The sequence below is a fragment of the Vombatus ursinus genome, unplaced genomic scaffold (assembly GCF_900497805.2).
Source record: "Vombatus ursinus unplaced genomic scaffold, bare-nosed wombat genome assembly UNPS02014779.1, whole genome shotgun sequence".
Taxonomy (NCBI): domain Eukaryota; kingdom Metazoa; phylum Chordata; class Mammalia; order Diprotodontia; family Vombatidae; genus Vombatus; species Vombatus ursinus.
The window spans coordinates 442,144-467,167 of NW_020954557.1; the positions used below are offsets into that span (position 1 = coordinate 442,144).

The 25,024-nt window shown below is 35.2% G+C and overlaps 1 protein-coding gene across 14 annotated transcripts in view; it reads left to right on the forward strand.

Moving 5' to 3' along the window:
- The first annotated feature begins 5,263 nt into the window (after positions 1–5,263).
- LOC114045671 (bromodomain adjacent to zinc finger domain protein 2B) overlaps positions 5,264–25,024 on the forward strand; it is a 342,755-nt gene continuing 322,994 nt past the window's right edge. For 7 of the 14 annotated variants that reach the window (XM_027865755.1, XM_027865760.1, XM_027865756.1 and 4 more), the window contains exon 1: positions 5,268–5,639. The gene's annotated coding sequence lies outside the window, so the exon portion shown is untranslated. Of the gene's footprint in view, positions 5,640–5,820; positions 5,898–25,024 lie in introns of those variants that run through there. The other 7 variants (XM_027865749.1, XM_027865748.1, XM_027865757.1 and 4 more) reach the window with 5 other exon arrangements.

A 25,024-nucleotide genomic window follows, 5' to 3' on the forward strand; every position in this document is an offset into this window, starting at 1 on the left:
TCTATCTATCTATCTATCTATCTATCTATCTATCTATCTATCTATCTATCTATCTACCTACCTACCTACCTACCTACCTATTCATTTATTTTGTACAGCAGTAAGTCAGGCTGGAAAAAGAGATAGAGGGCTAGCCTTGGAGGTAGGAGGACCAGGGTTCAAACACTACCTGTGATGTTTACTTCTGCAGCTCAGTGATTCTGGGCAAATCACTTAAACTCTTGGTGCCCCAGGCTACCCTCTAATGCCATGAATTACAAAGGAACTGCTGATTTGTAGTCTTGGAAGGAGTTTCAATACTTGGAGTTCCCTAAGCTTATGAAAACACAGGTGGGGAAAATGTATATATGATGATTAAGACGTTTAGATAAATCTTTTCCAGTTACTAAATATACAGTTACTGAATACTATTTACCATAGTGTTCTAGGTAAATTTTAAATGGAAATATTATGCTTGTTTAAATTTCTTTGTGGATGCATAAAATGATTTTCATTTTCCGTCTTAAACAGCTAGAGTTGTTATACATTTGTAGGAACTCTAGTCACTTGTGTTTCAAAATGAAAATAAAAACATGATACCAATGCTATTTTATATAATTCCTAAATGGATTATAGGAAATAAAGATCCAAATTGTTTAGGTTTCATTTTTGAGGTTTTTCTGGAGGTCAAAATTTTTAAATAAGTTTTTTTCATTGATTGACAAATATTTGTGGTGTTACTTGTATGAATTAATACACAAACACCATTAAAGTGAGTGTAATGACTGGAGGCAAGAAGGCCTGGGTTTGAGGTGGAGCTCAATGATTTACTATTTATGTGACTTTGAATAAACTGCACTTTTCCTTTTGGTTAAATGGTACAATTAATACTTTCATTGTTGTACAGAGTTGATGAGTATTAAATAGCAGTGTTTTTATCACACCAACAAGACAAACTGTTCCCATTGAATTCTATTGTTGAGACCACCATTTAAAAAAAATTTTTTTTTGCCATTAGTCTCCCTAGGTTTTGTTCCATTTCTTTATTTTATACTTCAGGGTCTCCTATATCAGCATTTATGGGTTTATAGATTCTGTCAACATATTTCAAATCAGATGAGCATTCTATAGCTAAATTAGTTTGGAAAACGCTGTTAGGTCATTGAATCTCAACAATTCCCAATTGATGAAGTTCTTAGGGAGACATAATTATCTTGAAGAAAAAACAAAGTATTGGAGAAACAAAAAATACACTTAATACTTACAACTATAATTGTAAGGTTTGTTCATTTTCTGTCTTTGCATTCTTCTATTTCTTTTTATTATGCTGTAGTGAAGTCTACTTTTGCTTGCTTGGTTACTGTGTTGAAATCATCAAATGAGATACCACAAAAAGAAAGCTGGGAGAAATGGTAAAATGTATATCATATATAATTCTCAGTGTTATCATAAAAATTGACTTGATAATCTCAAAGTGGGTCACATTTATAGTGTAGGTTTTTTTAAAATTGCTTTTTAAGAGCATAGATTGCATCTTTAGACAGATATATTTATATTTTATAGAAACAACTTCAGTATTATTTTAAAGGACATGTTTTTAAGGTCAAATTAACAGCTTAATTTTTGAGTCGATTAAAGAAGTTTCACTTTTTCCTTTCCTGATCTATGATTTAAATGGTATGAGGGAGCTCCAGGTGAGGAACTTTTTCTGCCAAGATAGGTCAACACCTTCCCTACAATTTATAGTTTCTGAGATTTGCCACAGGGTAATAAGAAGTTAAGAGACTTTTCCAGGGTCACACAGCTAATATATGTCAGAGAAGATATACCTGACATGGAGATCAGTTTTCTATTCACTATATCATGCTTTCATTTTTGAAGAAGACACACACATATCATATGTAATTAATTTTTACCTATGCTAAGAATATGAATTTTTCATTCTTTTTTGTAGATATTCTGAATTTGCCAACACTTTTGCTACTTGGTGATATCCTTCTTATTTTCTCTCAGCTACTCATTTTCAGGATGTTGCAAAAATGTCCAAACTGTCTGAAGAGTTCTTAACAAGGCTGATAATGAACATATCATGAATGTAAAAAGAAACACAAGTAATGTTTTATGTCATCAACATTTTGACCTGTTAGGTCATCCAAATGAATGAAGTCAGAACAGATCTTTTGGAATTTTGAAGTATGCCTCTCTTTTGGAGTTCACCTCAAAGAGAAGTCAAGGCTTTTGTGTTGCTAATTAATTCATCATGCAAACAATTAGATATATAGTTTTATTTTTGCATCATATGAGTAGAAATGTCAATTTGTCTATATGTCTTATTATTCTCTAAAAAATGTGTGGTTTTTTTACTTGCCCAATTGGAAATTACAGCTGTACTAACACCTAGGAGAAAAAACACAAATTTTGACTTTGTGAATATTTTTGGTGTAATAGTTAATCACTTTAAATATAGCAACAGAAGCAGTTTCTTTTGAATAAGCATATTTACACAATTAAAAATGCATAAAGTTCATTAATTCTATTTTATAAAAATGGTTCACTTTTTTTTTAAACTACTGTGTCTTCTAACAACCAGGAAATAGAAGTTACATATATTTATGAAACCATTTTGTTAGCAATCTAGAGCATCCTCTTAAGGCCAATAGTATTTTTAAAATGCTAATTGAAGCCAACATCAATACTGTGTGCCTTTCAATGTTTTGTTTAAAATTTCTGAGTAAAAAGTGCATTCCTAATTATTCAAATTACAATGTGCCAGAAGACACATTTGAAGGGTAATATATTTTAAGACAATTTTTCATAGAAGCTTATCCTGTAAGACAACATGATGTGAATCTTTTTTTTTCCTGATTATCCTTTCAAAATTAAATGTTTTCAGCAGCAGTTCCAATCATTAGGTAAAATATTAGGGCTACTTTAGAGCATTAATATTAATGATATTCCAAGTATCTATAGAAACACTAGTGAATTTTGAACTAAATCATCCAAATCCATTGTTTATTTCCAAATGTTTTAAAATCCTGTTATTCACTGAATAACTATACCATGGTTGTATAAAAATATGAACTTCTGATGCATAGCATCTGGTGTGGAATACTTAATTGCTTACATTCATACTTCTATTTTTATTCCACAGTTTTATTCTAGATGATTATTAGTAAATTTTGAGGTTATAGAAGTACTGACCCAGTCTAACATGTATAGAGCTTGGCCTCTGAGTTAATTAAATATGGGTTAATAACATATTATAAGGAAATCATTGTCCTTATTACAGTTATTAGGTAGTTAGACAAATTATAGCTTCAAAGGAATGCAGAGCATGGAAAACTCGAGATTAAATTATGCATTTGAACCTTAGGCCAGCTTTTACTGTTGAGACAGTTTGCTGCTAAGAGAGAAATTGTGTGTCATTGAAATTAAATGCTTTTCTGGGGATGGAAGGTTCCAGTTTTTAATGAAATTACTGTGTGTGGTGTAGTGAAATGATTAAAATCTGTATTCCGGGAATGTGGCAGTGAAAAAAAAATCAATACGTGCTAGCACAGCTTTGCTACTCAATGTGAATTCTGGCAATGAAATAATCTAGTACAAAAATAATAATTAAAAACATATCAGCACATTAATTTATTTAGCATCAGTCTCCTGAGACATCATCTTCACTAATTTTTAGCATACATTTAACTGTGTAATGAGGAGCTTTCTTTTCAGATATCCCTATTAGACAGGCAGTATCTCTGCCCTTCCCCCAGCGTCCCTGCCTTGCAATCATTGTACTTGCACTTATTATGTTACAAATGACCGAGGTAAGGCTGACATTCTCATTGCATGCAAAAAGACCTAGTCTGCCAAGCTTTTTTTTTTTTTTCTAATGAAGCAGCTTTGTGAAATCTCCCCATGTGTTAATACTAATGAAGATCCTCCAGTACAATTAAAATCACAGCCAGTGGCTGGAGAGGAAACAGAAAACAATAACATCTTTTTAAGGTATACATCTATCCATACATGTGCAGAGAAATATGCAATTATTTTTTCAGAAATAGCATAGAGCTTGCTGGATTTCAAAGTTTTAATTTGTGAACATTTAAGTTACTCAATTCTAAAAGGTGAACAAGTTAAATCTTGAGATTTTAGCGTGTTGTGTAAGAAACACCTTAATGAAGTGGTTTTTTTTTTTTCAATTTTCTTCATGAATGCCTTGGCAGTTATTTAATTTAACTTCATCTATTTATTTGCTTAGTTTATTGGAAATCGCTCTTTCGTGTGCCTAGCGTACTTTAACCCTGGCCTAACATGACTTTTTTTTTTTTTTTTTTTGAGGGAGGGGATTGAGGTTAGGGATCGATGAGGAGGATGGGGAGGAAAAGTGCTAAAGGGTAAGAATAGAAAGAAAGGTGTAAGATTAGAGGGGAAAAGTGAGGGGGGTAGGTGGGGAAGGGTGAGAGAGGGAGGGGTGTGGAGCGAGAGAGAAAGACACCACGTGTGTAGTTTAAAGGGTTGGAGTAAGGAGATGCCGGTCTTTTTGCTCTTCCTTGATGAAATAACACGTATTTTATTGCTATAGCTAGCTAACCAGTTTTGTCAGGGAAAAAGGTTAGCGTTTTACAACCTTTATGTGAAGCTAGGGGGGAAAAGCTAACCATCCGGTATCAAAATGATTTATTTTAGGACGTCAAAGTTAAAATAATTTACTGCCTACGGAGTATCCAAGGACTGCTTTCATATCAGTGTTTTTATTCTAGGCAGTACAAATACATTGCAATTAGCATTACCTGCCCTGAAAGGGAGGTAGCGGTTTATCTCCTGAGCATCTTGCTTTTTGACGTTTTTTCTCTTACGCTCATCCCGAATTCTCGCTATATTTAGTTGTATTAGTCTCCAGCCGGACTCCAAATTGCCTTAAGAAATAATTCAGGGACTGATGATTAACCAAAATGTTCCCCATTTTCTAGCGCAGTCCGTTTACAAAAATCACTCGGTCTTGTTTTATTTTTCACCCTCTCTCCTTTAAAAACAAAACAGAACAAAACAAAACTTTTCTAACTTTTCCAAAAGGCAAGGATGGTGCAAACTCAAAGATAATCTGGACTTGGGAGGAAGAATGTACCTCCCTCCCATGGCTTCTTTAAGAGCTCTGATAGGTCATTTATTATTGGAATTGAAATGATATAAACAATTCCCTCTCTTCTGTCTCTTTTCCCCTTGTTAACAGCAACTTTCATTGTTAGAGAGAGAGAGGGAGAGAGAGCAAGAGAGAGCGAGGAGAGAGAGAAGCCTTGCTGGTTGACGTCACTTTTGGTTCATGAAGCCTTCGCCTAGAAGTGAAGCCGCTGAACAAACCTAGAGAAGAATCATCTCCTACTTCAATCTGCTGCTGGGGAGGAACTAACCAGAGAGAACGAAGACGGAGAAGGAGGGAGGGGGCAGAAAGGCTTTCATTATCGCAACTCTCACCTCCATTTCAACTCTTTGTACTTTTTTTTTCTCTTATAAAAATCAACTAGAGTAATAAGGAAGGGGGTGGAGGTTACCAAAAACAAACAAAACAAAAAAAAATCGTAACCTTCAGGACCATCAGGGTAAGAAAGGGGGTAAAATAACCCAAACCAATCCATCTACAGCGACTCCCACTCAGTTCGAAACTCAAGGTGAGTTAAAAGCTTCTGATGTAGGGAAGAAGGGGTGGCAGGCGAGGGGGCCTGGAAGGGAGGGGGTGGTGGTGGCAAGGCTGGTGATTCCCCACGTCTGTAACGTCGGGTCGCCGCAGAGAAAGAGAAACTATTCTAGTGCGAATGGGGAGGACTCCGGAGTGGCCCGTCTTGGCCGGCGCTCGTTGCCGCTGCTGCCGCTTCTGCTGCTGCTGTTTACCCTCGGCTGCTCGGCGTTAGCTCTTTGTTGTGCTGCTGGTTAGTGGGGTGGGAGGGTGGTTTGGAGGGGTCCCGCTTGGAGTTTAGGGAAGGTGTAGAATGGGCTACAGATCCTGGGGTTGGGAGGGATGGGGGAGGGGGCGAGCGCGGGTCCCAGGCGATTTTAAACTTTATTCCTAGCGGCAAGCGTTGGGGGTTTCGGGGGAGTGGGTAGGGGGTTCGTGTCTTAAGAAGGCCGGTCTCGGCTGCTGCGGAGGACGCCAGCGGGTCCCGGAGTCCCCTGGCCGACCGGGGCTACTACGTCTCCTTTGTGCCGGCCGCTGCCCTAGCTTCCCCCGGGCGCCTCTCCCTCTGTTCCCTAGGGCTTGCTTGCATTCGGGCCGCACCAACAGTTTGGCTCATCTTGGAAAGCAACCCGCTGTGGTTGTGCTGCTTCTGCCGCCGTCGGCCCCACTCGGTGGGGGCAGTTTCCAGATACCCTCTTCCTTCCCTCCCCAGAGCCCTGTGCGCCTCCCCGCTGCCCCCAGCCCCCCTCCCCTCCTGGACTGCTTTGCTGCTCCAGCCTGCTCCCCCCCACCTCCAGCCCCACCTCCCGCGATGGGCCTCTCCAGCCCTGTGCCTGCTATTCGCCCTTCTCTCCCGGGGTAGCTGGGGCTGTGGTTTACAGCTGGTGCTGTGTGGTCGGGGGCCAGGTGGGACGAGGGTCCCGGGGTTTGAGGTGGGGGGTGTTCTGTGTCTGGATGCGGAATGTTAGAGGAGCTTTGCCTTCCTTCCCTACGGTGATGTCTGGATGTGCGTCTCTAATCTCCCAGCATTTCCTGGCTGGCCACGACCACAAGCTCTCAACTCTTTCCCCAGCCTTCCCCTTCCTTAACCCCCCCCCCCCCCCGCTCCCCACATCTCCGAAACATTTTCATATGGAGAGATGCGAGAGTTACAGTCACCCTAGATTTGATGTCGGAAAGGAGGTGTTTGAAGGGGGCAGAGAGCCGGCCCCGCTGTTGGGGATTTTTCTTCATTTCTTTTCTCTCTCTGTCTTTCTCTCCCCCTCTGTATTTATCTTTTGTGTGTTGCTTCCTTATAAAGAGAGAAGCAGCTGCAGCCCTTGGCCGAGTTGTTGAAATTTATCCCTTTGTGTATATTACAATATCCTCCATTTTTTTCTGCCCTCTAAACAACAAGCCTTTCGCCATCTTGGGCAATTTTTATTCCCAAGTCTCTCCTTTTATTTTGGAGGAGGGGGAAGGACATTTGGAAAGGCACAAAGTGTGTCTGGATGAGGCTCAAAGTTTAGGAAATGTTACGGGAACAAGTGACGTCATGTAAAGTTTAAGGGAATTTTTTTTTCTAGAGCGGTTCCCCCCCCCTTTAAAATATGTCCCTCTCCCCCTTTAAAGAGTTGTGCAACTTCTAGAATAAAGTTAGGATGGTCGTTTATGCTTTAAAAAATACCTGTCAACCCATCTCCCATCTAACTTCCTCTTCAAAAAAAAAAAAGGAAAAGAAAAAAACAAAAAACAAAAACCATACTCAACCCCTAAATCTCTAACCTGTAAATTACTTTTATGTTTTGGTAACAGGTGGAGAAGTAATACAGTATTTTTTTTTCTGTCGTTTGGTAGTTTTAATACAGCACATCTTTTCCTGCTTTCTAAACAATATTTATTCTTTGAAGCAAACTAAAAACAGCTAGACTGGTTCACTGACGAGTCAAATTATAAATCTTTTATTTCCAGTCTCATTTTTCTTGTAATATTTTGGACAATATACATTAAATGTTTATTATCGTTCGCTTTAATTTTGTAATGATTTACAGTGATTCTATTTTAGAAGTTTATAAAAAGTAACAGGAGATAATGGGTAATATTTGTTTTAGTTCTAGATATTAAGTTCTGTGGTTGACAGAATGCTGATAGTGTTCATTCAAAAGGTAAAATTGATTTTAAAAGATTCCCTATCACCTCTGGCTATAAGGTCTATGTCAGCCATTGTGAAAAGGGAAACAATAAAAGGTACTGTTCTTTGAAAATTTACTTCTTTACAATTGATACTTTTTCATCTCATAAAAGTTCTGCTGGGTCACATGACAAAACTTAATGAAACACTGAGTACTTTGTAAATATTAGGTAGTGTAAATAGAATTTAAAAAAAAATAGAATTCTCTCTCCTTTAGTCATTTTGCCTTGCTAGGTTTTGCAGTCAGCATATTTACATCTCCTCTAACAAGGACGTGAAATTGTCTGTATTTAATTTGCATTCTCTTTGTCTTCTGGGTTGGGGAAAACATTGACTACAATTAAGTCATAGAAGCTAATAGGAACAATCTAAGTGCATTAAAAAGGTTTTTTCAACACACACAAAAACATATGATGTATGTGTTATATTTTTATATTTATGTAGGCAGCTTACTTTTGGGTTAACACAATTCAGCTATTTACCTTGGAATTTGCTTTATTTAAAATACTTTAGAAAGCTTTTTCAGAATTGAAAGTCTGCCAGTTATGTGATTCTTAGGTAGATGAAAATGTTTAAATAGTTAAAAGCACATAGAACAGATGGTTCTAAATTATACATGCAACAAAGGACTAGAAGATTTGGCAGATTATAAATGGTGAGCAACAGAGGATAAGCAGTTTAAGAAAATGGTAGTTAAGTATATTTGATGTCTCACACCTATTGTAAACACTGGGAATATTATTGTCACAGTGCTGCATAATCAATAATTCAGACAAGAGAGTCCTATGTTTCAGAAATGAGAAGTGATGTTTTACAAGAAATGCCTTCAGTTTTAAAATGTTCTAAAGTGAATCTGACAAATAATCTCCTTTTTTGTGTGTATTGGAAATAAGGCAATATTAACCTCACACAAAAATATAAAGATATATCTGAGAGCTTACCAGTATGTTGAATTCTTTTAATGGTTAGGAAAAGTAGATGTAGGCATTTTTTTTGAGGTTCAAACACAAATATTATTTTGCTATTTGAGAAATAAAATCTATAAAGTTCATGTTTGTTAAGCCAAGTGCCCTTCAGTACTAATAAAACTATCCTTTTCTATGTTAATTTAAATTATTTTAGTTTCTAATCCTAATATCTGCTTTCCTTGTCCATTACATTTCCCCACCAGTATCATCTTTAAAGGGTTGTTTTATCTTTCAGAGGAGCATTTTAACATAATGTTTCACTGGTTTAATAAGTCCCATTTATAATGATATTACAACAATTTTACTAAATAGGTATGGCATAAAGTCACTTTAAAATATTTTTGATAATTTTGGTATATTTTTGGGGGTGGATGGGAAGGATTTGGGAAAGGAGAAACTGAGTAGTGAAACATTGCCTTATCAGAGGAATCACTGGTTGAATATTTCTTTGTGTTTGGCTTTCTTAAAAAAAAATGTATAAGGTAAAGTATTCCACAGTTCAGGATTTTGTTTTTAGTTTTAGAAGACATTTATTTAAAATGCACATAAGATTGTAATGGAAACCTTGGAATTTTAATTCTATTGCCCTTTCTCCCATTTCTTTGTTTGCATGTTTATTATAGAACTGCAGTGTAAAGGAGCAGATGTTTTGCCAAACATCCTGATGTGTTGCTTTTTCTTATGGGAGTGCGTAACTGTTCCTTCTGATGCATCAACTTGACAGCTGGTTGATTTCATGGAGCTGCTAAGAAGCCATTAGTGGTGTCATTGAATTGAAACAGAACAGTCACTCCCAGCTTGAACTGCAATTGTTAATGTCTTTGTTGCTACTTTTGTGTTCCTACACAAGATGTAGAATATCACAGTTGCAAGAAAGTTCATGCTTTCTGTCTGATCCCCTTGAATTAGTGAAAGAGGCTGTAGGACTTGATTGCTTTTAGGTTTATAGTTTTCTTGTAGTAAGGGTTTTGAGACTATAGATTCTTGGTTGTTGACCTAGACGTGCCAAAAGGAGAAATACCATGAAGTACAAAAAAGCTGATATGGTAACTTTGCCCCCCAAATAAAATTACATCATAAAGATTTAATAATTCCCCCACACTTGGTTGCTTGAAGGACAGTTTATCTAGTTGTATATTTTTAAAATATTCTATATACTTTAAAAAATAAAATAAAAAATAAGAGATTAAAAAATAAAAATAAGCATTTTTTTTGTTTGAGGATCACAATAATATTCTTTTCCACTTAGTGCATGTTGATTTGTTGTTTTAATTGATCTTTTATAAAAGTCTTTTTTATAAAGAGTAATTTTAGTAAAGAAAAGTTATTTATTGATTATAGACATTGCAATTGTACTTTTTTATCTCACTATTAATTGTTGATAGTTTTAATATTAAACTCTTATCATATGTTAGCAAGGTAGTATGTTGTTGCCTATTTGCACTGCATGATCAAAGTGTTTATGCATTCTTTTGGGAGTGGGTGAAAACTGATAAGCTCAACACAGGCTGAACTCAAAAAATCAAGTAATTTTAAAATGATATTTGATGGTTAAGATGAGCTAACCAAAAATTTCATTAGAAACATCATGTAATATAGCCTGCAAAGTAAAGGACATTTTCTCGTCTCAATATTTGTGTTACACCTACCAAAATAATTTTTGGCGTGTAAATAAAAAAGACTTAACATAATTGATAAAAATCATAGGACAATGTGTATTCTTTGACAGTAATTGTAAATAAATAGGCATGTTTTTCCAATAAAGAGGTATGGCAAACTTTAACAAATTTTAGTCATACCTTTGTACATAACTTCGGAATTGTGTTTTTCTTATCTCATGTTCTGAGAGGAACTTTAGAGGAAAGTAATTATATCCTTTATGACTGAAGTAATGTTTTAAATGCAGGTATATGTACCCTCACTCTAACAAATTGCTATACAATTCCTTTAAATAGCAAGCTACCTTAACATATTTTAAATGTGATTTAAAAATTGACTGTAGCTCTTTAACTGCTTAAAATTTTTTTTATTAACTATGACACATATATATCAAATTTTGGTTGACTTATTTTTTAAAATTCACTAGAAGAACTTGTTATTTAAAGAACTCATGTTGAATCTTTTTGCAGAGAGAAGAATCTTTTTATTATGCATTTGCAAAATGAAAATTATACCTTAATTTATCAGTTTAGTAACTCCACATTTTTGTATATTGGTTTTCTTATGGCAAGTTATCTCTAAAAAAGAAAGGCCCAATAACAACATTAAACTTTCATTTATAAAGTTAACCTATTAGTCTGTAAACTTTGAAACTGTCTATAATGGCAGAGTCATAAACCTTGTTAATAAACATAGTTTCATTAGTATTCTTTTTACAATAAATGAAAGATTGGTGATACCTTTTGTCCAGCTCAGGAAGAGCTGATTTTAATTTCACATAGAATTTAAGATCTATTTCAATATTTTCCACTGCTGAATTTGTAGGTTTTTGGTAGAGTTTAGGATGTGGACTTTAGATAGTTCTGATGTTAGTAAGTTGAACATTGAGTATAATTTCAAAAGTAATCCAAAATGACAATTTAGTAATGTTAGGAAACAAACTGGATAATAAATTTCATTCTAATTTTGATGCAGTAATGAAACAAAAGGAAGCACAGTGTGTTTTTAAATTTCAGGCCTTTTAAATCTTGCATTTGGTAGGAATCTAAGTGGAAAAAATGGCCTTTATCCTTATGACTCAAAATATGTTTTACATATGACAGTTTTAATTATTAAAAAAAACTTAACTTTTAAATTTTAAAATAGTAGTTCTTTTATTTACATGTATTTTATTACTTGTTTTTTGTTTTCAAATACATTTTTAACAAATTTAACATGTTTTATAAAATAACATTTACATTACTATAGGCATAGTTTTGAAAGTAATTTTAAGGAAAGGAATTTTCACTTCTTATAAAAGAGGAATCAGGCTTGAAGATAATAATTGCATTCATACATCAGATATGTAGAGACATAATTGTGTGTTTTTACCCTGTTTTCTGTTCTTACACTTTTCCACAAGCATGCACTCATTAATCAAAGACGCTGCACTCCTGCTGAGGGCAGAGAGGTTCATCAAATTGGCAGCCAGTTTGGTGTAAAGAACGGAGTACTGAAGCTCTTAACGGGCTGGGACATAAATAAATCTAAGGTCTTTGTATGCAAACCCTGGAGGTTAATACTGTATAATTCAATGTCCTGTCTTTGTTTTTATGATTGATGTTTTTAAATGTTTGAAGCTTGATGCAAGTCTTCTAGTAGGTCAGGGCTAACAATCTGATTGGCTGAAGCAAAAAAAAGAATTAGGTTGGCAGAGAGGGACTTTGAGTACACTGCAGAGATTTTGATTTTTTTTTTCTAGGAGATCATTGTCATATTGCCTGAGCTGTTATAGGAATGTTCCAGTGATTGACATCCCCTGCTGTGATAATGGACCTAGTGCATGAAATGCCAATAGTTTGGTCCTATTTGTTCGGAAGCTTACTGCTATTTGTATCCTTAACAGAGCTAACATGTAGAACAAGCAAAACTACTGGGATTTCTGTGTAGAAAAAGTGCTGGGATTTGGCTTTAACATGAATTGGTTGCATATTCATAATTTAAGAACAGCTGGTTACAGCAAGCACATAGTCATTTGCAAGCTATTATAAACCATTCCACTCACACATGGAGCCTGTGCTTGGTGGTTGTTTCTTCTTCTTCTTCTTTTTTTTTTAATTGATCTACCTGCATTTAAAATCTGGTCACTGCTGCCACAGAAGCCTTTCTTTTTAGCTGCACTTGCAACATAGAATGGCTTCAATTTTAAATATTTAATTTTAACTAAGTACTAAATAAAATGATTGAGCAAGGCCCTTCAACAAATGCAAGGGATCAATAATGATGCCCACATCTAAAATTTCATCCTTGGATGAAAAAGATATTATATCATTAGAAAGCTCTGAAACTATATGATATTTTGGTATTTTTCTAATTATATCCATAGGTAAGTTATTGAGCAACGTTGGTTGTTAAAGATGTTTATACTTTACCATCCATTCACAATTTTAAGTAACAGCCAAAACAAAAAAAAATTGTTATTCATTACCCTAAAAAATAAAATCACCTATAGATAGTAAAATACCAGTATTTATAATGTATAAATTACTGGCATTATATTTTAAAATAGGTCTTATCAAAGGAAAATTGACAATAAACAGTAGACTTATTTTAAAGTAATCAACCTGTGGCTATAGAACTGCTTGTGACTGTTGTAGAGTTAGTTTTATAAGAAATCTTCACATTTTGCCAGGTTTGAGGCAAAGCCCTGGAGTATTAAACATAGATACATTTTCGGTGATGCCTGAATGGAGAGTGCCAAGCTAGTCCATCCATAATGTTGGATTTTCTACATAGAAGCAGAGAAAGGACCAGCGAAAGATGTTTACTTACATCTCAAAGCTTTGGATACAAAGAGTGGAAGAAGAAAATGCTAAATGTCATTTTAGAGATCGTTGAGGTAATCACAGGGTGATAGGCTTTGATTTGTGTGGGCTAAAATAGGTGAATACCTTGTGGTAATAAATTATGACATACAACTTCACAGAGGTGCCTTTACAATATCATATGTGTGTGTATTTGCTTCTAACCACACTGGATGATGAAGTGCCTTTCAGTACTTCAAGGTTGAGTATGAGTGGTTAGAGTGCATTTTATTCTTTCTTAGCTTCACAAATAGCTGGATGTATTGGTAATATCACATAATATACGGCTGAAATTAATCTAGCTGATGGGTTACTTTTTTGTCTAAATAATAAATTTAGAGGTTATTAAAGGACAAAATCTCTGTTTCAATTTTGTGTTGTAGAAGATCATAACTTTACATATATTATTGATTCGTGATTATTAAAGGCACTTATTTAGTTTATGAATCTGTGCATGACCTCTATGTCTTTTGGTAGGTTTTCTTTTGGTTATTTCACAGTCTTTTAGCATTCTTACAAAAAGTAGTTTGGGAAATAAAGGGAGGTGAAATCCAAATGAACTGGTTTTAATCCTTGTTGGGCAGGTATGATGAAATATTTTGTTGACAAGTCTGTTGGAGAGAAGTTTGAAACTTTTTGCTGATGTGAGATGTTTAGATTATGTGTGGATTTCAATTCATTCTTTTTATTATTATGGAGAATAAAAAATTGGCTATGTTGTGGGATAATATAATTGACACTTGTCTAAGTGTTTTATGTGATTGTTGAAAAGGATAACATTTGGAACTAGTAGAAAAATAGGCATCTATGCATTTATTTGAAAATTTTGAATGCTGAAAATCCTAAATGAGGGGGATATAAGAAATACAACAAGTAGGCCTTCAGATATGAAATATCATTTTTATTATTATTCATAGATTGATAGAATCTTAGACGTCTTAGTCTGTTTTTATAGATGAGATAATCAAGGCCCAGATAGTTTAATTTGGCAAGATCCCACAGGTAGGGTTGTAGCCAGGTACCATTCAGGATTATTTGTAGTCCCTCTGAAGTCAGTTCTCTCTGCTCCCCCCCCTTTTCACAGAGTAAGAAGTATCAAGTTATTTTCCCCTTTGCTTTATTCAACATAGACTACCTCGCTACCTCTAGAAGGTGTTAGATAATCAATTTCAAGCCTATCACTACACATAAGTTTGTGGGAGTTAGGCTGAAATGGATGACTACCCCCTCCAGTCTGTGGCGTGCAGGTCATCAGTTTTAAGTGAGAGTATCCATTTTTCCTTTCCCATTAGTTCTTCCCCTTAAGATCACCCCTAAAAAGAGTTTATGATAGAACAGTGAACCTCTGAGTCCTGTTTTTTGGGTGGGGGAAGAACAGTTTCTGATTTGAGAGTAGTTACAGGTTTCCACTCATCTCCCTGTACCTTTGAATATATGTGATAAAGAGTCAGCCAGCCAAATGTGCTAAATAACTTAGCAAAAAGAAGCAGCAAATGGCACACCCTACTGTTAAAAACTACAATACTGCTTCATGGTGAATTACCAACTAGTAACCATCCCCACCCCCCACCCCCAAAAGGAAAGGTTTTAAACAAACTGGAAATGTAAGTTTTCAAAAAAAATTATTGAATGCCATCTCTGAAGAGAGCAAGCCTTTTGGTATGGAGTCAGGAACTCGAGATTTTTCTATTTAATCATCTGCAATAAAGTGATAAATATTTGCTTGCGAAGCCCTTTAAGTTTCTTAAAAGTTTTAAAAAATGTAAAGCAAGATAGGAATTATGACCAATTTTAAGTCACAGAAAAGAGAAATGGTGGCTATAGAAGGTTGTAAAAGTATCTTCATTTTAAAAGAAGTCATATTTACTTATCTAGTATTCATAATAGTATTTGACATTTGCTTGTTAGAGGCAGCTAGGTGGTACAGCAAATAGTATGCTGAATCTGGACTCAAGATGACCTACTTTTGATTCTGGGCAAGTCATTTAACCTATCTGCTTCAGTTTCCTCATCTGTAAAATGGGGATAATAATAGCATAGATTATTGTGAGAATAAAATGAGATATGTAAAATAACTTTGCAAGTCTTAAAGTACTATGTAAATGCTAGCAATTATTGTTATTATTGCAGTTCTATAGTAACCTTATGAAGTAGGTGCTATAGATAATTGTAGAGGTGTTTTAGAGACGAGGAAACTGAGACCGAGATTTAAGTGACTTGACCATGATCATAAAGCTGAATGAGTATTGGAGGCAGAATTCAAACCCAGGTCTCCCCTGATTCCACATGCAGTATTCTATCCATAGGTTCATAATAGCATGGTTGTACACTTTCACGGGAAAGGATTATTATAATAAATAGATGCAGCAGCAAAAACCCATGTTGGGTATATGAAAGAAATACTGAGAAACCTTCAAGGCAAAGGATTATAGAAGCAAGTTAAGTATCTCTTTTCCCCTTCTGGGTAGTTAGCATTAATACTGAGTAGAAATTGTAGCTGACACTTTATCCGTCAGTAGTATACTAGAGTCCAACCATTTTACCTTATTTTGTAAGGAAATTGGAATGAAAGGAAGTGTTGTCACAAGGTAGACAATAATAGAAGACAGAGAAAAACAATTTTAAGGCATCTTTTTAAATGTAATTAATAGGAGTCTTGTTATTAAATAAAGACCTTGTGAAAAGTATAACATTGCTTTTTCTCCTTTATAATCTTAGTGGTCTTAGTACTGTGTCATTTAATTTCTCTAGAAAGTTCTTAAAATTTGTACAATTAGGATGAGGAAATACCTATAATCACACCTTGGGGATTTGAGATATGAGGTTTATGAAAGGGCAATGTACATAGCTGGTCCAGGAAGTGAATCTGTAGTGCCTTTGGCTAATTAATCAAGGTGGTTTTTGTTTGTTTGGGTGCTAGGCCTGTTTTTCACAGGTGCACTTGCCAAAAATCACAAACAGAGATATTTGTAATAAAGAATGTATTAATGTTCTAGTTGCCTTGTAAGGAGTGGGAAAGTAGGAGTAAGACTTTGAAAGGAGGGAAGGCAGTTCAGTGGCAATGAGTGCCTGTATTTGTGGCTACAATTTCACTATTCTTATTCTTATGAAATATATTATATGCCAATTGACTGTTGAACTTCCAGTTTATAGTGGCTGCATTTCATGGGTGAATCATAATATAAACAGTTTATAAACTGCTTTGGGATCTTTTGGAATGTGTGTCAGTATGTAAAGTAATGTAAATGTTATTGTTAAATTGGCAAAATCTTCATAGTTTGATCCATATATATATTTCTATGGTACTTATCAGCAAAGGAGAAAGACAGAAGACACTCTAGTTTTATGAATTATTCATGTATGAGGGTCAGGTAACTCTCTGAAAATACTCTTAATTTTGACAGGTAGCATTCTCTATATTCAGTGCCTATATACTTATGTGTGTTTGTATTGCTGCTCAGGGTCTATTTCATTGATTAGTAAATTAATAGACATATATATGTAGAAACTTCTGTTGGGGAATTTACAGATTTATATCTTTAGCTGTCTTAAAAGGGATTTTAGCACATCAGAACTATGTTAAAATACATTCATTATCCTTGAGAAGAAAAGAATAATAAAAAATGCAAATTTAAGGTGCTTCTGGGACATCCAAGTGAATATATCATATGAGATGGCTGTAAATCCAAAACTGAAGCTCAAGTTGAGGCTCACAACACAGAAGAGCTAGAATTTCAATTACACTTAAAACTTTTCAAAGTACCTTAAATGTTATCTCATTTGATTCTCACAACCACTCTGTGAGACAGGTGTTATTACCCCCATTTTACAGCTAGAGGAACTGAAGTAGATAGGTTAAGTGACTTGTCCAGGGTCCTATCACTAATAAATGTCTTAGGCAGAATTTGAACTCAGCTAGGTGGCTCAGTGAATAGAGTACAGGGCCTGAGTTGGGAAGGTTTTGTTGCTGTTAAGTTGTATCCGACTGTGACTCCATTTGGGGTTTTCTGGGCAAAGATACTGGAGTGGTTTGCCATTTCCTTCTCTAGATTTTACAGATGAGGAAACTGAGGCAAACAGGGTTAAGTGGCTTGCTTAGGGTCACATAGCTAATAAGTGTCTGAGGCCGGATTTGAACTTAGGAAGAAGAGTCTTCCTGACTCCAGGCCTGGTGCTCTGTGCACTATGGCGCCACCTAGCTGCCAGGAAGGCCTAAGAACAGTGGAGAGTACCAACATGTGAACTTAAGGTAATATTCAAAATTAAGTGCTGACAAAATGAAGAGGAATTAGCAGAGAACAGGAAACTAGGGGACAAATGAATAGAATAAAAAATGACTCAGAAGTTAAGGAAGAAAACTAATTTTCTGATGATTAGTAGACAGTCTGTTAATAGACAATAGCTACAATGCTTATAGGGTTAGAAAACTTATCAGTAAAAAAAAAATTGCTACTAGTGTTTGTTGCTTTCAGTTAGTTGATGATGTATAGTAAGTGCCAACTGTATGCTAGGCATCATGCTAAGTGTTGGGGGTAGAAAGAGAGTCCCTACTTTCTTGGGCTAGCTTATTTACTAATCTGTTTTGAGCATCCCAGATCTCAGTTTCTGCCATTAATCTGCACAATCGCCCTTTCCCAAATAGGAAATTAGAGAACCTACACATATATTTGTCCTATGTGTGTGTGTGTGTGTCTGTGTATATTAGTATGTGTACAGATAACTATGTCTATATCTATGTCTAGGATATGTTTATATTTACAAATTAATACTTATTTATATACATATTTACATCTAAACATGTATCCTATACATGTATACAAATATAAGCATAGCTATACATATGGATGCAAATATATATGGAAACAACTCAGTGGTGAATTAGATACACATTTCTGTGTTATATTCAGTATCCTAAGGATATGTTTTATACTTTATCTTAAGTGATTTTCTTTGTAAAAATTCTCAAAGAATTTTATTGTCAATAGCATTTCCTGTAATGTAGTTGACTCTGGGTAGAGCATTATACATACGTTGGTTTTACCTTGTATGTACCAAGGTGTTTTTTTTAACTGGATCTGTGATATCATAGATATCACATAGAAGGCTCCTGACCTCTCCCATTGTAGGTCAGCATCTTATACTCTTAGATAATTGCTTGTGATCCTGAAAGGTGAAGTAAGTTTTCCAGGGTCACACAATCATTTGTCCCTGAGGTAAGCCTTGATTTCTAGGCCATCTCTTTCCACAACACCACTCCAACTCTCAAGTATATATGCATTTGTGTATTAATGTATATTGAAATAAATCTCTGTTTCTGTCAGTGTGAACATACTTAGAGACATACTTTTTATGTTTATATATGTGTATAGATTTACATATATTAGGTGTATGTTTTAGGAATTAGAATTTTAGAACTAAGAAGGACTTTAGTGATTACATACTTGGACTTGTAATTATTTTTTTTTAAATAACTGTGGCATAACTTTTGTTTTAACACCAGTTACATTTCCTAGTGTATCACTTCCTCTTCCCTTTCTAGACAGCCATACGTTACAACAAAAAAATTTTTAAAGAAAGAGGGAAAAAGTTTAGCCAGTAAACTAACACATCAAAAAAATTTTATGTGGTATGTAGTGTGCCATACCCATCATCTCAATAAGAAGGAAACCAATTGTTTAGTCATTTCAGTTGTATCTGACTCTTCATGACTTCATTTGGAGTTTTCTTGGTAAAGGTCCTGGAGTGGTTTGCCATTTCCTTCTCCAGCTCATTTTACAGATGAGAAACTGAGGCAGACAGGGTTAAGTGACTTGCCCGAGATCACACAGCAAGTAAGTGTCAGAGGCTGGATTTGAATTCAGGAAAATGAGTCTTCCCGACTCTAGGCCTGGTGCTCTAGTGTGCTACCTAGCTGCTCTCTAGTGCCTTCTCATTTCTTTTCTTTGACTAAGTTTGTAAACCCCCTGATGTTAAAGATGAACAAACTGAGACCCAGAGAAGTTGATTGCCTTGTCAAAGGCTCTGTAAGTACGAATTGGTTGAGTTTGGTCTAAAATACAGATCGTCTGATTTCTGGTCCAATGCTTTTTCCATTCATGATACCATCCTAACCCCTCTTGATTTGCCCCTTTCTCCTGTATCCTTTTGGTTCTTCTCATTATATCTTTCACCCACATCTCCTTTTATATTTCTAATGCCACCTCCTTACTTCTGTTAGGCTATTATTACCTCATTCTCAAGGTGTTCCAATTGTTTTCCTCTCTTCTCTTCTCCTCTCCTCTCCTGTCTTCTCCTCTCCTGTCTTCTCCTCTCCTCTCCTCTTTCTCTTCTCTTCTCTTTTCCTCTCCTCTCCTCTCCTCTCCCCCTCATGTCCCTTCATAGCATAGTAGAAAGTCAGAATTTTGAATTCTTGTTTTGTATCTTGTCCCAGATGCTTACTGTTATACTACAGACAGGCTACTTAATTTTTCTGAGCTCCAGTTCTATAGGATAATGATACCTGTGGTACCTCTCTCACAAGGATATTGTATCTATCAAAATACCATCCATAAAGTGCTCTGCAAAACTTAAAGTACTATAAAAATCTATTATTATTCCTATTATTCCTATATACTATTGTTGGATTAATCTTCACAAACTAGTGCTTTACATATGTCAATGCCCTATTCAAAAAACCTTCAGTGGCTCTCCATTGCTTATAGAATAAAACCTCAACTCTTTAGTCTGGCATCCAAGGCCCTGCACATTCTAACCCCCACTTGCCATTTTAATTTTACCTCCCAGTTCTCTCCAATATGAACTTTTCTCTAGCCTGGCTGGTCTAGCTGCTATTCCTCTAATACCCCCTGTATATTCCTACCACCAGATGTGTCTTTATACCTTTTGTCTCTTCTTAGAATGTCTTCCTTCTGCCTTCCATTTATTCATATTCTACCCCAGCCTTCTACTTCCCCTGTGAAACCTTTTCTAATCCCATGCACTGATATCACTCCTCCTTTGCATTCCTACACTACCTAGGTACTTATAGTATGCTGCTATACATCATAACTTTTCGTACATGCATAATCTATCTCCTGTAGTCAGGCTATAAGCTGTCTGAGACCTCCACAGCACTTTGAAGAATGCCTTATGTTTAAAAGCATTTGTTAAATATTTGTCACTTACTAATATATTAATTTTTATTTATTTTTCATTAAAATTTTTTTAATATAATGATTTTTAAAAGACCAGTGGTATGCCTGAATACTGATGGACTGTTAGTGGAAAATGAATTTAGAGCAAGGCCTTAAAGGGAGTTATGAAAGTGCCCTGGAAGAAGGTTTAGAGAAAGAATCCAGAGTGAACAAATGAGCAAAAACTCATGACCACATATACAGGGTGTCCAAAAAAATCTTAGTGTGGTTTTAAGCTGTTAAAGGTTTAATAGCTTATGTTTATTATGATAGTAAAGATTTAATAGCTTAAAACTGCATTAAAACTTTTGGGACACTCTGTATGTGAATGATATTAAACAGACTGACTTATTTGGAGAGAACAATATGGTTTCAAAATATGTTAGGACATTTGACAGTGTTAGAAAAACAAAGGAGAAAAGTTTTTGTAATACACAAATGAGTGGGGAGGGGAGGGAAGAAGGGAGGGATAGAAACTTTTAAAAAAGTGAATGTAAAAATTGTTTTAACATGTAATTGGGGAAAAATAAAATATTATGTATTTAAAAAATAAATGAAAAACAAAAAAAACCTGGAGTTGAGGATAGGGGAAATTGGGGGAAAAAAAACCACAACAGAATTTGTGAGCCCTTAGTAAACATTAAAGAAACATTTGTTTAATTTGAAAAAAAACAGAAATGAAAATGTAACATTTTAGTATTTTGAAATTTTCATGAAATACAGTATTTAAGTTGGAAAGTCACATATAGAGTGAAGTCCTTTAAAAGTATTTGCATCAAATACTCCCCTACCTAAAAGATCTGAAAAGAGCACATTAAACAAAATCCTGAAAAGTCTGGTCAACAATTTAGAAAATGGGAGAAAGGAGAAATTACATTAAAGAAATACAGATCTTTCATCTTTTCTGAAGTTGTCTTCATCATTAAAAATAATTAAGAAAACTGTTTGTTTAGCTCATCTATGTACTCAATGTTCTTAAGGTAACTTTTATTATCAACCTTTTCCTTAATCCAAAGGCAGAATGGTTTGCTGGGTAGAGGGCTAGACTGGAGAGCCAGGAAATCTGAGTTTCCTATCCCGGTTCTGTTGCTTGCTAGCTTTGCCCATGGGCTAATCAGTTAACCTTTTGGAAGTTCAGTTTCATCATCTGTAATATGGGGATAATAATATTGCATAATAATACTTAGTGAAGAAAACACTTTTTAAATATAATCTATTCTTCTATACCAGCATTGACAAATCAACAAGGTTATATGAATGTAAGTTGATTTCCTCCTAAAATTTTTCATTGTGCTTGATATACAACCTTTTTGAAGGGAAACTTTTCAGACAGACAAATATTGAATCATAAGATCTTAAAGTCTGAGGAGACCTCAGGGTTCTGAATCCTTACCTGAACTGGTATCCCTTCCACAGTATCCCTAACAAATAGTCATCTGGTCTCCTTCAGGATCTCTACTAACTGGGAACTCACTATTTGTCAAGGCATCACATGCCACTTTTAGAAAGCTCTGAAGTTTTAGAAAGCTTCCCCACCCTGACCCTGCCTTATATCAAGTGTACATCTAATTTTGTATACCTTCTACCCTTTGTTTTCAGTTCTGCCGTTTGACCAGTCAGAATAAATCTAATGTCTCCTCCACATGACATCCCCTCAAATATTGCTGTAATTTCATATCCCCTTCCCCTCAACAAGCCTTCTCATCCCTAGGATAAACATCCTCAGTTCCTTCAACTAATCTTCATATGTCTTGATCATTAGGCCATTTAATATCCTAGTTGCCTTCATTTTGATATGCTCTAGCTTATCAATATCCTTCCTGAAATGTGACATCGAGATCTGGAGATGATACAGCTGACATTATCTGAGCAGGATAATCTACCCTGGAACCATTAGATCCTTCCTGGTTTTGGACGTTGTGCTCTGAACGTAGTCTAAGATTGCATTTACTTTTTGAGTTGCCTTGTCACGCTGTGACTCATGTTAAGCTTGTAAGCGACTAACCCTCTCAAACTATTTGAACGGAAAGTGTTGTCTAGTCGTGCCTCCTCTGTCTTGTACTTATGCAGTGGATTCCAAGCCTAAGCCTTTACATTATCCCTCTTAAGTTTCGTGCTGTTGTTTTAATACCATCATTTTAAATTGTTGAGATCTCTTTGGTTTATTACTCTGTCTTCCAATGTGTTAGCTATTTCTCTCATCTTTGTGTTTTCTGCAAATTTGACGAGCATATTATCTATGCCTTCGTCCAATGTCATTGATAAACAATGTTTAACATTACAGGGCAAAGGATAAATCACTGGGAGTCCATTAAAGGTCTTTTTTAATGATTTCTTTAGCAGATATTCTGGTAGTTGAAGTCTTCTATCATAATTTTCCTGCTTTTGTGCCAACTTTGTGATTTATGTTGAAAACTTTTTATCCAGTTCTGTCAACTAACTTGTTGACTAACTTGTCTCCCCATACTACTGTCTTCATTTATTGCTCTTTCTCTCTCCTTTGATTCTTAACAAGAATCAACATTCTGCCTCTACTTTCAGTTTGCAGATTACAAGTTAAGGTTTTTTCTTCTACTCAATGTCTACCTGTTTGTGCAGCTTTCTGTGTTTTGATGTTTAAGGTATTGATTTATATAAGTTTAGGCTTGCAAGTTCAGCAGTGTTGGTACTATACAACTGTATGCAGATGATTGAGTAGTCTACATTTGGTTATGAGAACTGGATGACAACCTCTTTACAAAGATCACAGAGTTCCCTCAAAGGTTGCTCAAGGACAGTTGTCAAGATCAGTAAAGTCTCCGTAACAATTACTGGAGATTTCTCTTTATTAAAGGAAAAGCAAATGATAAATCTTTGACTTGCCTTGCAGATAATTTCATCTTTCAGAAGGTACACATAGCTGTATGGCTGCCTGTCTCAGTATGTGAATCTACTATAGGATATACCTTGCTTTAAGCAAATGCTTTATAGTATATTAAAATCCAGATTTGAAAAACAAGTTAATTAGGCTGTGATGATTTCATTTGCAAGATAATCATTTGCTTTATAAAAGGAATCTTTTAAATAGTGAGTTGTTCCTAATATATTTAAATGTGATCTTATGCAAATTTTGTTTATGTATGATTTTTCTAGAGAGAGGCAGTATGCACATTAGATGGAGTGATGAATTTGGACTCCAAAAGACCTTAGTTCAAATCTCATTTCTGACAATAAATTAGGTGGCCATGGGTAAGCTTACAAATGTCTCTGAGCTTCAAGCAACATTCTGATATCTTAAATTATAAACATGTTGTGATCTGCATCATTGAAGGGAGTCCTCACACCAAGAATTTTCATAATGACCAAATCACAGGTCCTTGACATTTAACATTTGTAGTCTGTACTCTGTACCACACAATTTGAGACTTGAGAATATATTGCCTTGTACTACCTCTTTTTTTTTCAGTGTTAGTCTGAAGAATGTGATCACATATTTTATTCTCTTTTAAAATCTGCTGTAGTGTATAGCAAAATGCTAGAAACATAGTAAAAGTGCAAATACCTGTTGTTTACTAAGAAAAGTATTCTGTGTGTTTAGCTTCGTGCATTCATATGTCACTGTCTGTAGGTGATAAGAGGGTTTATGTGTGTGAATGATTTGATAGTATATGAGGAGCTATTTTTTTTAAACCATTGAAGGTGGCTATTGAATTCTTTGATGCTGTTCCTGTGTTCAGATGTTTGCCTGTAATGTGGCCTGATTCTATTTTCCCCCATTTTGAGTTTCCTTTCCTTTAACTGCTTACCCCTCTAGTAGAATATAAATCCCTTAATCAGGGATTTTTCCTTTTTGTCTTTGTATCCCCAGCATCTAGCACATTGCATGGTATATAGTATGCACTTAATAAACCCGTGTTGATTGTTGAATTCTCGACACACTTATATGCGTCTCTTCTCTCTCCAAAACATGCTCTTTTCCTTTGAGCAACCTCTAAAGGTAGTGATTGGGAACAATTTTTGAACCAATAGGTGCCGGTGTAGTGATTGTTCATGGACCAATGGGAATTTTGTATAATAAAGACTTAGAGGAAACAATTAGCTAAGATTAAGGTTTGTTAACAATTTGTATATTTTCACTTGTTTCTTTCAATAGCTTAAAATACCAAAGAACTGTGGAGTGCTTAGATGATTTCTTAGATAATGGTGTGGTGATGACTAACTCTGCATGTTCAAGCATTCTTAGAGATAAAAATCTTTATTGATTAAAAAAAGTGCTTTTCAGTAGTTTATTGGAGGAATATTAATTACAGATATTTTGGTAATCAAAAGAATTAATAACCATTGATCTTGGTGGGTTTAAAATTATTTGGCTAGTATTTCTTTGCAATGTAATGAATTTGAATCATTATAAACTTAGATAAATTGGCATATAACATTCAGATAAACTCAAAAGAGGAAATACAAAGTAGGAGTCAAGTAGTCCTAAAATTCAGAGTTCGTTGAAATGTGTTTCTGTTTACTAAAAATATCTTATGAAACTCTGGACACTTTCCTGTTTGGGAGGGGTTGGGGAAGTGGGTGGTCTAAAG